The following is a 12759-nucleotide window of genomic DNA, read 5'->3' as shown; positions in this document are numbered from 1 at the left end:
TATATAGTGATGTGCACCCAGTGATCACAGTATATAGTGATGTGCACCCAGTGATCACAGTATATAGTGATGTGCACCCAGTGATCACAGTATATAGTGATGTGCACCCAGTGATCATAGTATACAATAATGTGCACCCAGTGATCATAGTATACAATAATGTGCACCCAGTGATCATAGTATATAATAATGTGCACCCAGTGATCACAGTATATAGTGATGTGCACCCAGTGATCACAGTATATAGTGATGTGCACCCAGTGATCATATTATACAATAATGTGCACCCAGTGATCATAGTATATAATAATGTGCACCCAGTGATCACAGTATATAGTGATGTGCACCCAGTGATCACAGTATATAGTGATGTGCACCCAGTAATCACAGTATATAGTGATGTGCACCCAGTAATCACAGTATATAGTGATGTGCACCCAGTGATCACAGTATATAGCAATGTGCACCCAGTAATCACAGTATATAGTGATGTGCACCCAGTGATCACAGTATATAGTGATGTGCACCCAGTGATCATATTATACAATAATGTGCACCCAGTGATCATAGTATATAATGATGTGCACCCAGTAATCACAGTATATAGTGATCATATTATACAATAATGTGCACCCAGTGATCACAGTATATAGTGATGTGCACCCAGTGATCACAGTATATAGTGATGTGCACCCAGTGATCACAGTATATAGCAATGTGCACCCAGTGATCACAGTATATAGTGATGTGCACCCAGTGATCACAGTATATAGCAATGTGCACCCAGTGATTACAGTATATAGTGATGTGCACCCGGTGATTACAGTATATAGCGATGTGCACCCAGTGATCACAGTATATAGCAATGTGCACCCAGTGATTACAGTATATAGTGATGTGCACCCGGTGATTACAGTATATAGCGATGTGCACCCAGTGATCACAGTATATAGTGATGTGCACCCGGTGATCACAGTATAATAATATGCACCATATATCACACTATATTCATAGTATATAACAATGTAGCTCCTTCAGTCTCTCCCACAGCAGGAAGTCCCAGCACTCCCTATGTATGGGCTGTTTCACATGAATGTATGCAGCCCATGTATAGGTGCCATATAGCGGCACGATCTCACAGGCTGCACACATATAGAAATATAACACAAGGACCTTCCCTCTGCCGGACGGACAGCGGAACCAGAACTGTATTAGTAATCACAGTATATAGTGATGTGCACTCAGTGATCACAGTATATAGTGATGTGCACCCAGTGATCATAGTATACACCCAGCGATCACAGTATATAGTGATGTGCACCCAGTGATCACAGTATATAGCAATGTGCACCCAGTGATCATAGTATACACCCAGTGATCACAGTATATAGTGATGTGCACCCAGTGATCATAGTATACACCCAGTGATCACAGTATATAGTGATGTGCACCCAGTGATCAAAGTATATAGTGATGTGCAGTGCACCCAGTGATCATAGTATACACCCAGTGATCACAGTATATAGTGATGTGCACCCAGTGATCACAGTATATAGCAATGTGCACCCAGTGATCACAGTATATAGTGATGTGCACCCAGTGATCACAGTATATAGTGATGTGCACCCAGTGATCATAGTATATATTGATGTGCACCCAGTGATCATAGTATATAGTGATGTGCACCCAGTGATCATAGTATATAGTGATGTGCACCCAGTGATCATAGTATATAGTGATGTGCACCCAGTGATCACAGTATATAGTGATGTGCACCCAGTGATCACAGTATATAGTGATGTGCACCCAGTGATCACAGTATATAGTGATGTGCACCCAGTGATCACAGTATATAGTGATGTGCACCCAGTGATCATAGTATATATTGATGTGCACCCAGTGATCATAGTATATAGTGATGTGCACCCAGTGATCACAGTATATAGTGATGTGCACCCAGTGATCACAGTATATAGTGATGTGCACCCAGTGATTACAGTATATAGTGATGTGCACCCGGTGATTACAGTATATAGCGATGTGCACCCAGTGATCACAGTATATAGTGATGTGCACCCGGTGATCACAGTAAATAGTGATGTGCACCCAGTGATCCCAGTATAATAATATGCACCATATATCACACTATATTCATAGTATATAACAATGTAGCTCCTTCAGTCTCTCCCACAGCAGGAAGTCCCAGCACTCCCTATGTATGGGCTGTTTCACATGAATGTATGCAGCCCATGTATAGGTGCCATATAGCGGCACGATCTCACAGGCTGCACACATATAGAAATATAACACAAGGACCCTCCCTCTGCCGGACGGACAGCGGAACCAGAACTGTATTAACTATCGCAAGGCCAGCATGGCTGTTCAGCGGGCAGGGGGAACGGATCTGCATTATATTTCTATGACATCCAATAATAATCCGAATCCAATATTTAGCTGCAGTCTGCATTTGTCATGCTCTTCTATGGTGATGACGGGAGTTGTCGGCTGATGGTGGTCTGGATTTTCAGTGCTTTTTTCTTTAGTTTTTACTATCCCTCTCACCCCCCCCCCCCCCCCATCCTGTATATATAACTATATACCCGACGCAACACAAAATTCTGCACTGAATAAGGTGCACAGTAGGACCATGCGCCATATTTATCATGCAAATGGTAAAGGTGCACCAAAAAAATGTTGGTGCGCTCTGTCAGGGCAGTGCAGGGGGCGCCAGATTCATGAAGAACGTGCGCCAGAAATCCTTAATCTGGCGCCCCCTGCACACCACACAGGCAAACTGCATGTGCATTTTTGATAAATATGAGCAAAAGTGCTAAGAAAACAGCAGTGTGAGGACATAGTCCAAGTGCACTACAATGTATATCTATTTCACACAGTCCTTCTGCTGCTAATAACAAACATAAAGGTATGATTACACAGATCTCCAGGGACAATAACTAGCACTACAGAGAGTTAAGAGCACAGCAGTGTGAGGACAGTGAACTGTAAATCCATATATCACAGTCCTGCTGCTACTAACAACATACACTAAGGTAAGATTAGACAGATCTGCAGGGACAATAACTAACACTGCAGAGAGCTAAGAGCACAGCAGTGTGAGGACAGTGAACTGTAAATCCATATATCACAGTCCTGCTGCTACTAACAACATACACTAAGGTAAGATAATGTGTGCAGGTATTCAGGCAGGTGTCAACTTTTCTTTAGTGATAAAAGTAGTCACTGCATTGTTGCCCCCCTGATAGGTGAGGAGGTAAGACCCCCCCCCCCCCTGATAGGTGAGGAGGCAAGACCCCCCTGATAGTTGAGGGGATAAGACCCCCCCTGATAGGTGAGGAGGTAAGACCCCCCCCCTGATAGGTGAGGAGGTAGGACCCCCCTGATAGGTGAGGAGGTAGGACCCCCCTGATAGGTGAGGAGGTAAGACCCCCCTGATAGGTGAGGAGGTAAGAGCTGCTGCAGAGCTGCTTTACAAGCTGCTGCTGTAGACTGCACTGTATGGAGACACCGCACCATCTCCCCCAGACAAAAGAGAATAAGTGACATATTTTCTGTTTCCTAATCTTTCTGTCTCTGAATGGCAGCGTCTCACCATCCCGCGGCATCTCTGCATTGTTCTCTGTAACCTCCTAGAATATTCTCTGTGTCTGTGCTTCACCTGTACATCTCATACTGACAGACTATTCTCCAACATCTTCACTGCCAGGAGGAGACCATTCATCCCAAATCACCTAAAGACTGCAGAAGCCTGTCACATTTCTAGTTATATAAAAGTTATATTCTTGTACATAGAGGGCCGTATTATAGTAGTTATATTCTTGTACATAGAGGACAGTATTATAGTAGTTATATTCTTGTACATAGGGGGCAGTATTATAGTAGTTATATTCTTGTACATAGGGGGCAGTATTATAGTAGTTATATTCTTGTACATAGGGAGCAGTATTATAGTAGTTATATTCTTGTACATAGGGGGCACTATTATAGTAGTTATATTCTTGTACATAGGGAGCAGTATTATAGTAGTTATATTCTTGTACATAGGGGGCAGTATTATAGTAGTTATATTCTTGTACATAGAGGACAGTATTATAGTAGTTATATTCTTGTACATAGGGGGCAGTATTATAGTAGTTATATTCTTGTACATAGAGGGCCGTATTATAGTAGTTATAGTCTTGTACATAGGGGGCAGTATTATAGTAGTTATATTCTTGTACATAGGGGGCAGTATTATAGTAGTTATATTCTTGTACATAGGGGGCAGTATTATAGTAGTTATATTCTTGTACATAGGGGGTAGTATTATAGTAGTTATATTCTTGTACATAGGGAGCAGTATTATAGTAGTTATATTCTTGTACATAGGGGGCAGTATTATAGTAGTTATATTCTTGTACATAGGGGGCAGTATTATAGTAGTTATATTCTTGTACATAGAGGGCAGTATTATAGTAGTTATATTCTTGTACATAGGGAGCAGTATTATAGTAGTCATATTCTTGTACATAGGGGGCAGTATTATAGTAGTTATATTCTTGTATATAGGGGGCAGTATTATAGTAGTTATATTCTTGTACATAGGGGGCAGTATTATAGTAGTTATATTCCTGTACATAGGAGCAGTATTATAGTAGTTATATTCTTGTACATAGGGGGTAGTATTATAGTAGTTATATTCTTGTACATAGGGAGCAGTATTATAGTAGTTATATTCTTGTACATAGAGGGCAGTATTATAGTAGTTATATTCTTGTACATAGGGAGCAGTATTATAGTAGTTATATTCTTGTACATAGGGGGCAGTATTATAGTAGTTATATTCTTGTATATAGGGGGCAGTATTACAGTAGTTATATTCTTGTACATAGGGGGCAGTATTATAGTAGTTATATTCTTGTACATAGGGGGCAGTATTATAGTAGTTATATTCTTGTACATAGGGGGCAGTATCATAGTAGTTATATTCTTGTACATAGGGGGCAGTATTATAGTAGTTATATTCTTGTACATAGGGGGCAGTATTATAGTAGTTATATTCTTGTACATAGGGGGCAGTATTATAGTAGTTATATTCTTGTACATAGGGGGCAGTATTATAGTAGTTATATTCTTGTACATAGGGGACAGTATTATAGTAGTTATATTCTTGTACATAGGAGGCAGTATTATAGTAGTTATATTCCTGTACATAGGGGGCAGTATTATAGTAGTTATAGTCTTGTACATAAGGGGGCAGTATTATAGTAGGTATATTCTTGTACATAGAGGGCAGTATTATAGTAGTTATAGTCTTGTACATAGGGGGCAGTATTATAGCAGTTATATTCTTGTACATAGGGGGCAGTATTATAGTAGTTATATTCTTGTACAGAGGGAGCAGTATTATAGTAGTTATATTCCTGTACATAGGGGGCAGTATTATAGTAGTTATAGTCTTGTACATAAGGGCCGTATTATAGTAGTTATAGTCTTGTACATAGCGGGCAGTATTATAGTAGTTATAGTCTTGTACACAGGGGGCAGTATTATAGCAGTTATATTCTTGTACATAGGGGACAGTATTATAGTAGTTATATTCTTGTACATAGGGAGCAGTATTATAGTAGTTTTATTCTTGTACATAGGGAGCAGTATTATAGTAGTTATATTCCTGTACATAGGGGGCAGTATTATAGTAGTTATTGTCTTGTACATAAGGGCAGTATTATAGTAGTTATATTCTTGTACATAGGGGGCAGTATTATAATAGTTATAGTCTTGTACATAGGGGACAGTATTATAGCAGTTATATTCTTGTACATAGGGGCAGTATTATAGTAATTATATTCTTGTACATAGGGGGCAGTATTATAGTAGTTATAGTCTTGTACATAGGGGGAAGTATTATAGTAGTTATAGTCTTGTACATAGGGGGCAGTATTGTAGCAGTTATATTCTTGTATATAGGGGACAGTATTATTGTAGTTATATTCTTGTACATAGGGAGCAGTATTATAGTAGTTATATTCTTGTACATAGGGAGCAGTATTATAGTAGTTATATTCCTTTACATAGGGGGCAGTATTATAGTAGTTATTGTCTTGTACATAAGGGCAATATTATAGTAGTTATATTCTTGTACATAGGGGGCAGTATTATAGTATTTATAATTTTGTACATAGGGGCAGTATTATAGTAGTTATATTCTTGTACATAGGGGCAGTATTATAGTAGTTATATTCTTGTACATAGGGAGCAGTATTATAGTAGTTATATTCTTGTACATAGGGGACATTATTATAGTAGTTATATTCCTGTACATAGGGGCAGTATTATAGTAGTTATATTCTTGTACATAGGGAGCAGCATTATAGTAGTTATATTCCTGTACATTGGATGCAGTATTATAGTAGTTATATTCTTGTACATAGGGGGCAGTATTATAGTAGTTATATAATTGTACATAGGGGGCAGTATTGTAGTAGTTATATTCTTGTACATAGGGGGCAGTATTATAGTAGTTATATTCTTGTACATAGGGGCAGTATTATAGTAGTTATATTCTTGTACATAGGGGGCAGTATTATAGTAGTTATATTCTTGTACATTGGGGGCAGTATTATAGTAGTTATATTCCTGTACATAGGAGCAGTATTATAGTAGTTATATTCCTGTACATAGGAGGCAGTATTATAGTAGTTATATTCCTGTACAAAGGGGCAGTATTAGAGTAGTTATATTCTTGTACATAGGGGGCAGTATTATAGTAGTTATATTCTTGTACATAGGGGGTAGTATTATAGGAGTTATATTCTTGTACATAGGGGGCAGTATTATAGTAGTTATATTCCTGTACATAGGGGGCAGTATTATAGTAGTTATATTCCTGTACATAGGAGTGGTATTATAGTTATTGTGACTGAGGCTTCTCCGTAACATTTCCATCTGGCAATGTTTCAGTAGCCTGCAGTTAGGAAACAGTTAAACCAGCTTCCATGCATAAGGACCCAGCTTGATAACATAAGAATTGATTGTCCATGTTCAATACTGAAGAAAAAAACATTTAGAGAGCAATGCAAACAGAAACATAAGGCGTCCAATTATGAGCTTTACTGCAATCCCTCTACAGTGGTTTAATGAGTTTCAGGCTGGGGCATTAAATAGAGTTTATGCAGCTTAATCCCTGGATTGAAAAATAACAACTTAATGTGCAGCTCCATACAGTATATAGGTTTCCGGCACTGGTCCTATTAGCCTGTTATACCGTACCCCTAGATGAGGGAGGAGAACTGTGCAACATATTTAAACAAAACTTTAATCACAGAACAGCCCTGTAAGGTTTAAATAAAGGAAATTCATCTATGCGCAAGAACAGGGCGGAGCTGGAGGACCCAGGCCATGTAATACTCCATTCCTCCTGCGGGGGTGCTATGGGGAAATTGAAATTTCCCTTTTTTAAATTTTCTTGATTTCATGCTAAAATCCTCAATGGTCTGGATGAGTGTTCACCACTGTTAGGTACTTACCTTTGTTGGAATCCTAATTTTTTAACTCTTAAGTGCTTCTTTGGGAACTTTCTATGAGGCAGACATTCGTTCTATGGATGAGGGGGTTAAGTTATGTGGACAGGTCCTCATGTCAGTGATAATATTCTATGTACAACGCTACAGCCTATGTTCATGTTATATAAAGAAGGAATGTTACATATTTGGTTGATATTCCCAGATCAATGGTGGATACAGTAGAACTGATGGGGATTATAACAGACATAGGGAGTGCGTTCTCTGATACATTGACACAATATGTCGTATTTATATGCAGGAACAATAGGACAGGAATATGTACATACAATTACTGAGGCTGGTTGCATAGCAACAGTCCAAATAACACCAGATCGGTTTTATTTAATGTGATATCCGCTTGATAGAGGAGGCAGTACATCATTGTGCTTATAGCTGGCAGCATCCACCTGTAAGTGATAATGGCACAGATATAACTAGCTCTCTGTATCTTGCTATAAGAAATTCAATGGGCACAGATATTGCTGCCTCCCTGTCTCTACTTTTGAAGATGTTCTGTAAGTGCATATAGTGCTGCCTTATTTCAGTTCCAAGATATAGACAGTACTGCCTCCCTGTCTCCGCTTGTTTGTGATCTGGTTACAGACAGTGCTGCCTCCCTGTCTCTGCTATTTAACAATGTGGTTACAGACAGTACTGCCTCCCTGTCTCTGCGGCCTCCCTGTCTCTGCTTGTTATGGATGTGATAACAGACAGTGCTGCCTCCCTGTCTCTGCTTCTTGCGTACATAGTTACAGGCAGTACTATATCCATGTCTCTGCTTCCTATGAAAGTAGTTACAGAGAGTCATACCTCCTTGTTCCTGTAAATTACATAGGCACATGAAGTATTGCCACCTTGTTTCTCTTTGTTAATAGTGCCATTACAGAAAGTACCACCTCCTAGTTCATTTCTGTAAATTTTCTAGGCATGTGTAGTATTGTCTCCTTGTTTCTTTCTGTTAATATTGCAGTTACAGATATTACTTCTTCCTTGTCCCCTTCTGTAAATGTTTAAGGCACAAGTAGAACTGACTCCTTGTTTATGCCTATTAATAATTTCGGGGATGTATCATATGTCAGCACATCGTGGACCAGTGTACGATATGAATCCAATGTGCCAGAAATATCAGGAGACCGGTGCTGCCATTTTATGCAAGGAACTGGCACAGTCTACAGGTAGTGTGCATGCGCAGGGAAGGACCACCCCCCCCCCATCCCCCCGGCTGCCACACTCCGCCACCAGACATGGCCCTTTTCATCCCCTCCATGTCCCCTTGGTGTGGAGGTGGCCAAAGGGGAGAAATAGTCTTCCCACTTTAGGACTTCTCCCAAGCTGCACCTATTGTCTGGAATGCACTACCTTAATCTATCAGGCTAATACCTAGCTATCCAACTTTCAGGCAAGTCTTTTACAATTCCTAATTACATGACCCTTTCACGTTCTTTTCTCCAATCCTCCACTGGTTTCTGTGAATACTGTACCTGCACTGCTACTACCTTTCTGTAATTTTTTTTTTTTTTTGGAAAAATTATATTTGCAGAAAACTTTAACTTGAAACAGAACTAACCTTAACTTACTCATTCTGTGTCTTTCCATGTAAAGGATACAAGGGTATAATGCAGGCATACACTATTTCCTTATCTTTCCATGTAAAGGAAGCAGGCACAGATAGTACTTTTTCCTTGTCTTTCCATGTAAAATATGTTAGCACATATAGTACTTTCTCCTTGTCTCCCTATGAAAAGGATGCAAGCACAGTTTAGAGTGCCCTTGTCTTCCTATGCAAAGAAAGCAGGAACAGACAGAACCTTCCATTTCCTCCTTATGCAGCCGAAATCGTGCTGTTCCCATGTCTTTACTTTTTACAGGAGGCAGACAAAGATAATGGTGTTTCATTGTCCTTCCGATATACAGGATTCAGTCATATATAGTAATATATCTATGTCCTCCAATGTAAAAAAAAAAACAACAAAACTTAATTTTTCGTTTTCTCTTTATTGGATATAGACAGATAGTACTGTTTACTTGTTTCTTCATTTAAAGGATACATGCAGAGACAGTGCAGTTTCCTTATCTCCCCATATCAAAGATATAAGCATAAATAATAGTGTATCCCTGACTTACTATGGAAAGGAAGCATGCACAGATAGTACTGTTTCCTTCTCTCTCTATCTCTCTCTGTAAAGGTTGCAGACACAGATAGTGTTGTTTCCTTGTCTCTTGATGTAAATATTACAGGCAGAGATAGTGTTGAGTCCTAGGCTCTCCATCTAACCTGTTCAAGCACAGATAGTGCTGCCATCTTCTCCCTGTCTATCTAAAGGATGGTTGTCACTCAGCTCAGTAGCTCAGACCAATGATCCAATCCATAAGGATAAAGGGATGAGCATGATGGACGCATTATTACTTCTAGCAGTAGCAGAGCCCTCCACGCCACCAGCCCGGGGCCCGGATTGTCTTCTTGTGTTGCTAGGAATTTTAACTCTTGCACTACCAGGGGGGGGGGCTGCCATGCTGCTACAGTCTCATAAATATAGATGTACTGTAATGGTTGCTAAGACTACACTTACCTCACCACTGCCAGGACCTGAGGCTGCATACTCTGTAGTCTAGGGATGTCTATAGTCACTACATAGGGTGTCATAGGTGACATACAGAATATGTGGTGTAAAATGCATAGTAAGGTATATATCAGATAAAGAGATAGATATGAGATAGATAGATATGAGAGATAGATTAGCGCTGGATAGGTAGATAGATATGTTGCCCATAGATAATGGATCTATATATATAAGATATACATATAAGATATATAGATAGATATGATGTAGATAGATAATAGAAACAGTATATATGAAAGATAGAGATTGAATAGATGGATAGATAGAAAACAATGAGAGACATAGATAGAGATGATGTAGATAGATAATAGATCTATAGGTGATACATATAAGATAGATAGATAGATAGATAGATAGATAGATAGATAGATAGATATGAGATAGATAGATAGATAGACAGATAGATAGATAATGATCGACATCAGGGCCGGCATTAGGAGGAATCAAACTAGGCGTTTGCCCAGGGTCCCCTGTCCTAAAGGGGCCCCATGCATGTGGACTTTTGTGGGACGAGGATGTATTGCTCCTTTAATACCCCTTGGTTGAATGCCCAGGTGCAGATCCTTATCATCTATCTCCTTTCTATATATCTATATATCTATCATCTATCTGTCTATCTCATATCTATCTATCTCATATCTATCTATCTATCTATCTATCTCATATCTATCTATCTATCTATCTCATATCTATCTATCTATCTATCTATCTATCTCATATCTATCTATCTATCTCCTATCTATCTATCTATCTATCTATCTATCTCATATCTATCTATCTCATATCTATCTCATATCTATCTATCTATCTATCTATCTATCTATCTAGAAGCAAAAAAGTGGCAGCACTCCAAGGAATCGTGGAAAAAAGTGTGAGGTTTATTCCATCTCTAGCAACGTTTCAGCTGTTAATCAGCCTTTGTCAAGCTATCTATCTATCTATCTATCTCATATCTATCTATCTATCTATCTATCTCATATCTATCTATCTATCTCATATCTATCTATCTATCTATCTATCTATCTATCTCATATCTATCTATCTCATATCTATCTATCTATCTATCTATCTATCTATCTATCTCATATCTATCTATCTCATATCTATCTATCTATCTATCTATCTCATATCTATCTATCTATCTCATATCTATCTATCTCATATCTATCTATCTATCTATCTATCTATCTAGAAAAAAGAAAGTCCAAGCAGCACAAACCATTTAAATGGGGTGGGTGCAGGCGTCCTGGGACAGGGCGTAGGTCCCTCAGTAATATGTTGAAGAAAGCGGGCAGCACTCCAAATTGTAGTGAAAAAAGTGTGAGTTCTTTATTCCATAGTCAGCAATCAAACAGCTGTTTGATTGCTGACTATGGAATAAAGAACTCACACTTTTTTCACTACAATTTGGAGTGCTGCCCGCTTTCTTCAACATATCTATCTATCTATCTATCTATCTATCTATCTATCTATCTCATATCTATCTATCTCATATCTATCTATCTCATATCTATCTATCTATCTATCTATCTATCTATCTATCTATCTATCTATCTATCTATCTCTCATATCTATCTATCTATCTATCTATCTATGGATCTATCTAGGTATCTATCTCCTATAATCTGTCTATTTCCTATCTATAGATCTGTATCTAACCATTTATCTATCTAGTGTTTTTTCTATTTATCTATATATCTTCTATCTATCTCCTGATATCTATCCATCTATCAATCAATCTTTTATCTCTCCTTTTCTGCTTATATTCAATTCAATGCAAAGAAGCTTTTTTGACAGGACCTAATACAAGTTAGGTGGGGTGCAGAGAAAACAACCTCGGTGACCTCCTGGCACTGTGGGCACAGTCTGCTCTCCTGGGCACGTACGTCTGTCTGTGCCGCCCGGACTCCATGGCCAGGAGGTTGTGGGCGCTCAGTCTGTAGCGGCTCAGGATCCGGCGGTCTCTGGGGTCCGGTAGGTTCTCCAGGTATAGGGCCAGTTTGTAGTCTCTCTGTAGACCCTGGTAGACGCTCAGCTTCTGGGATGACTCCATGGTGGTCTCCATTTACTGACATGTTCCTCCTGGGCCTAGTTTAACAGTGCAGTGATATTGGCTTTGGTCAGCTGTGATTGGTCGATGTTTGTGTCTCGCTGGGTTTGGGTCCCCAAGTTGCCAGGGACCCCCTGCTGCTACCAGGCTTTATGGTGGAAAGAGCCATACTGCTGTTCTGTAGGTGAGCCAGGAATGATAGCGCCCTCTACTGGACTGTAATATGTAAGGGAGATCTGCCAAGTTCTCCTCTACAGCCGCTATTTGAGGAGCTCCGATGGACCTGGAGAAGGTATTTGCAGAACTCCAGGTGAAATATTTTGGTTGGACTGGTGGTCCTGGATGAGGCTGTGCAGGGTATAGAGGGGGTCAGTGGTGCCAAGGTTTGGTATGAATCCTGCTTGGTTCTTGCTCAGGACATTGTACTGGGCGAGGAAGCTGGAGATCCTCCTGTTTATATCATCTCTCATATCTCTCTATCATCTCTCTCGCTATCTATATATAATCTACTTTATATTTCTGCATC

The 12759-nt window shown here is 39.4% G+C and overlaps 1 protein-coding gene across 9 annotated transcripts in view; it reads left to right on the top strand.

Annotated features, from left to right (window-relative positions):
- DLG2 (discs large MAGUK scaffold protein 2) overlaps positions 1 to 12759 on the top strand; it is an 860202-nt gene that overhangs the window by 729729 nt on the left and 117714 nt on the right. The window lies entirely within an intron of this gene.

This window comes from Engystomops pustulosus, chromosome 2, assembly GCF_040894005.1.
Source record: "Engystomops pustulosus chromosome 2, aEngPut4.maternal, whole genome shotgun sequence".
Taxonomy (NCBI): Eukaryota; Metazoa; Chordata; class Amphibia; order Anura; family Leptodactylidae; genus Engystomops; species Engystomops pustulosus.
Note: the sequence above shows the minus strand (reverse complement) of the source record. Positions and strands in the feature narration are given on the sequence as shown.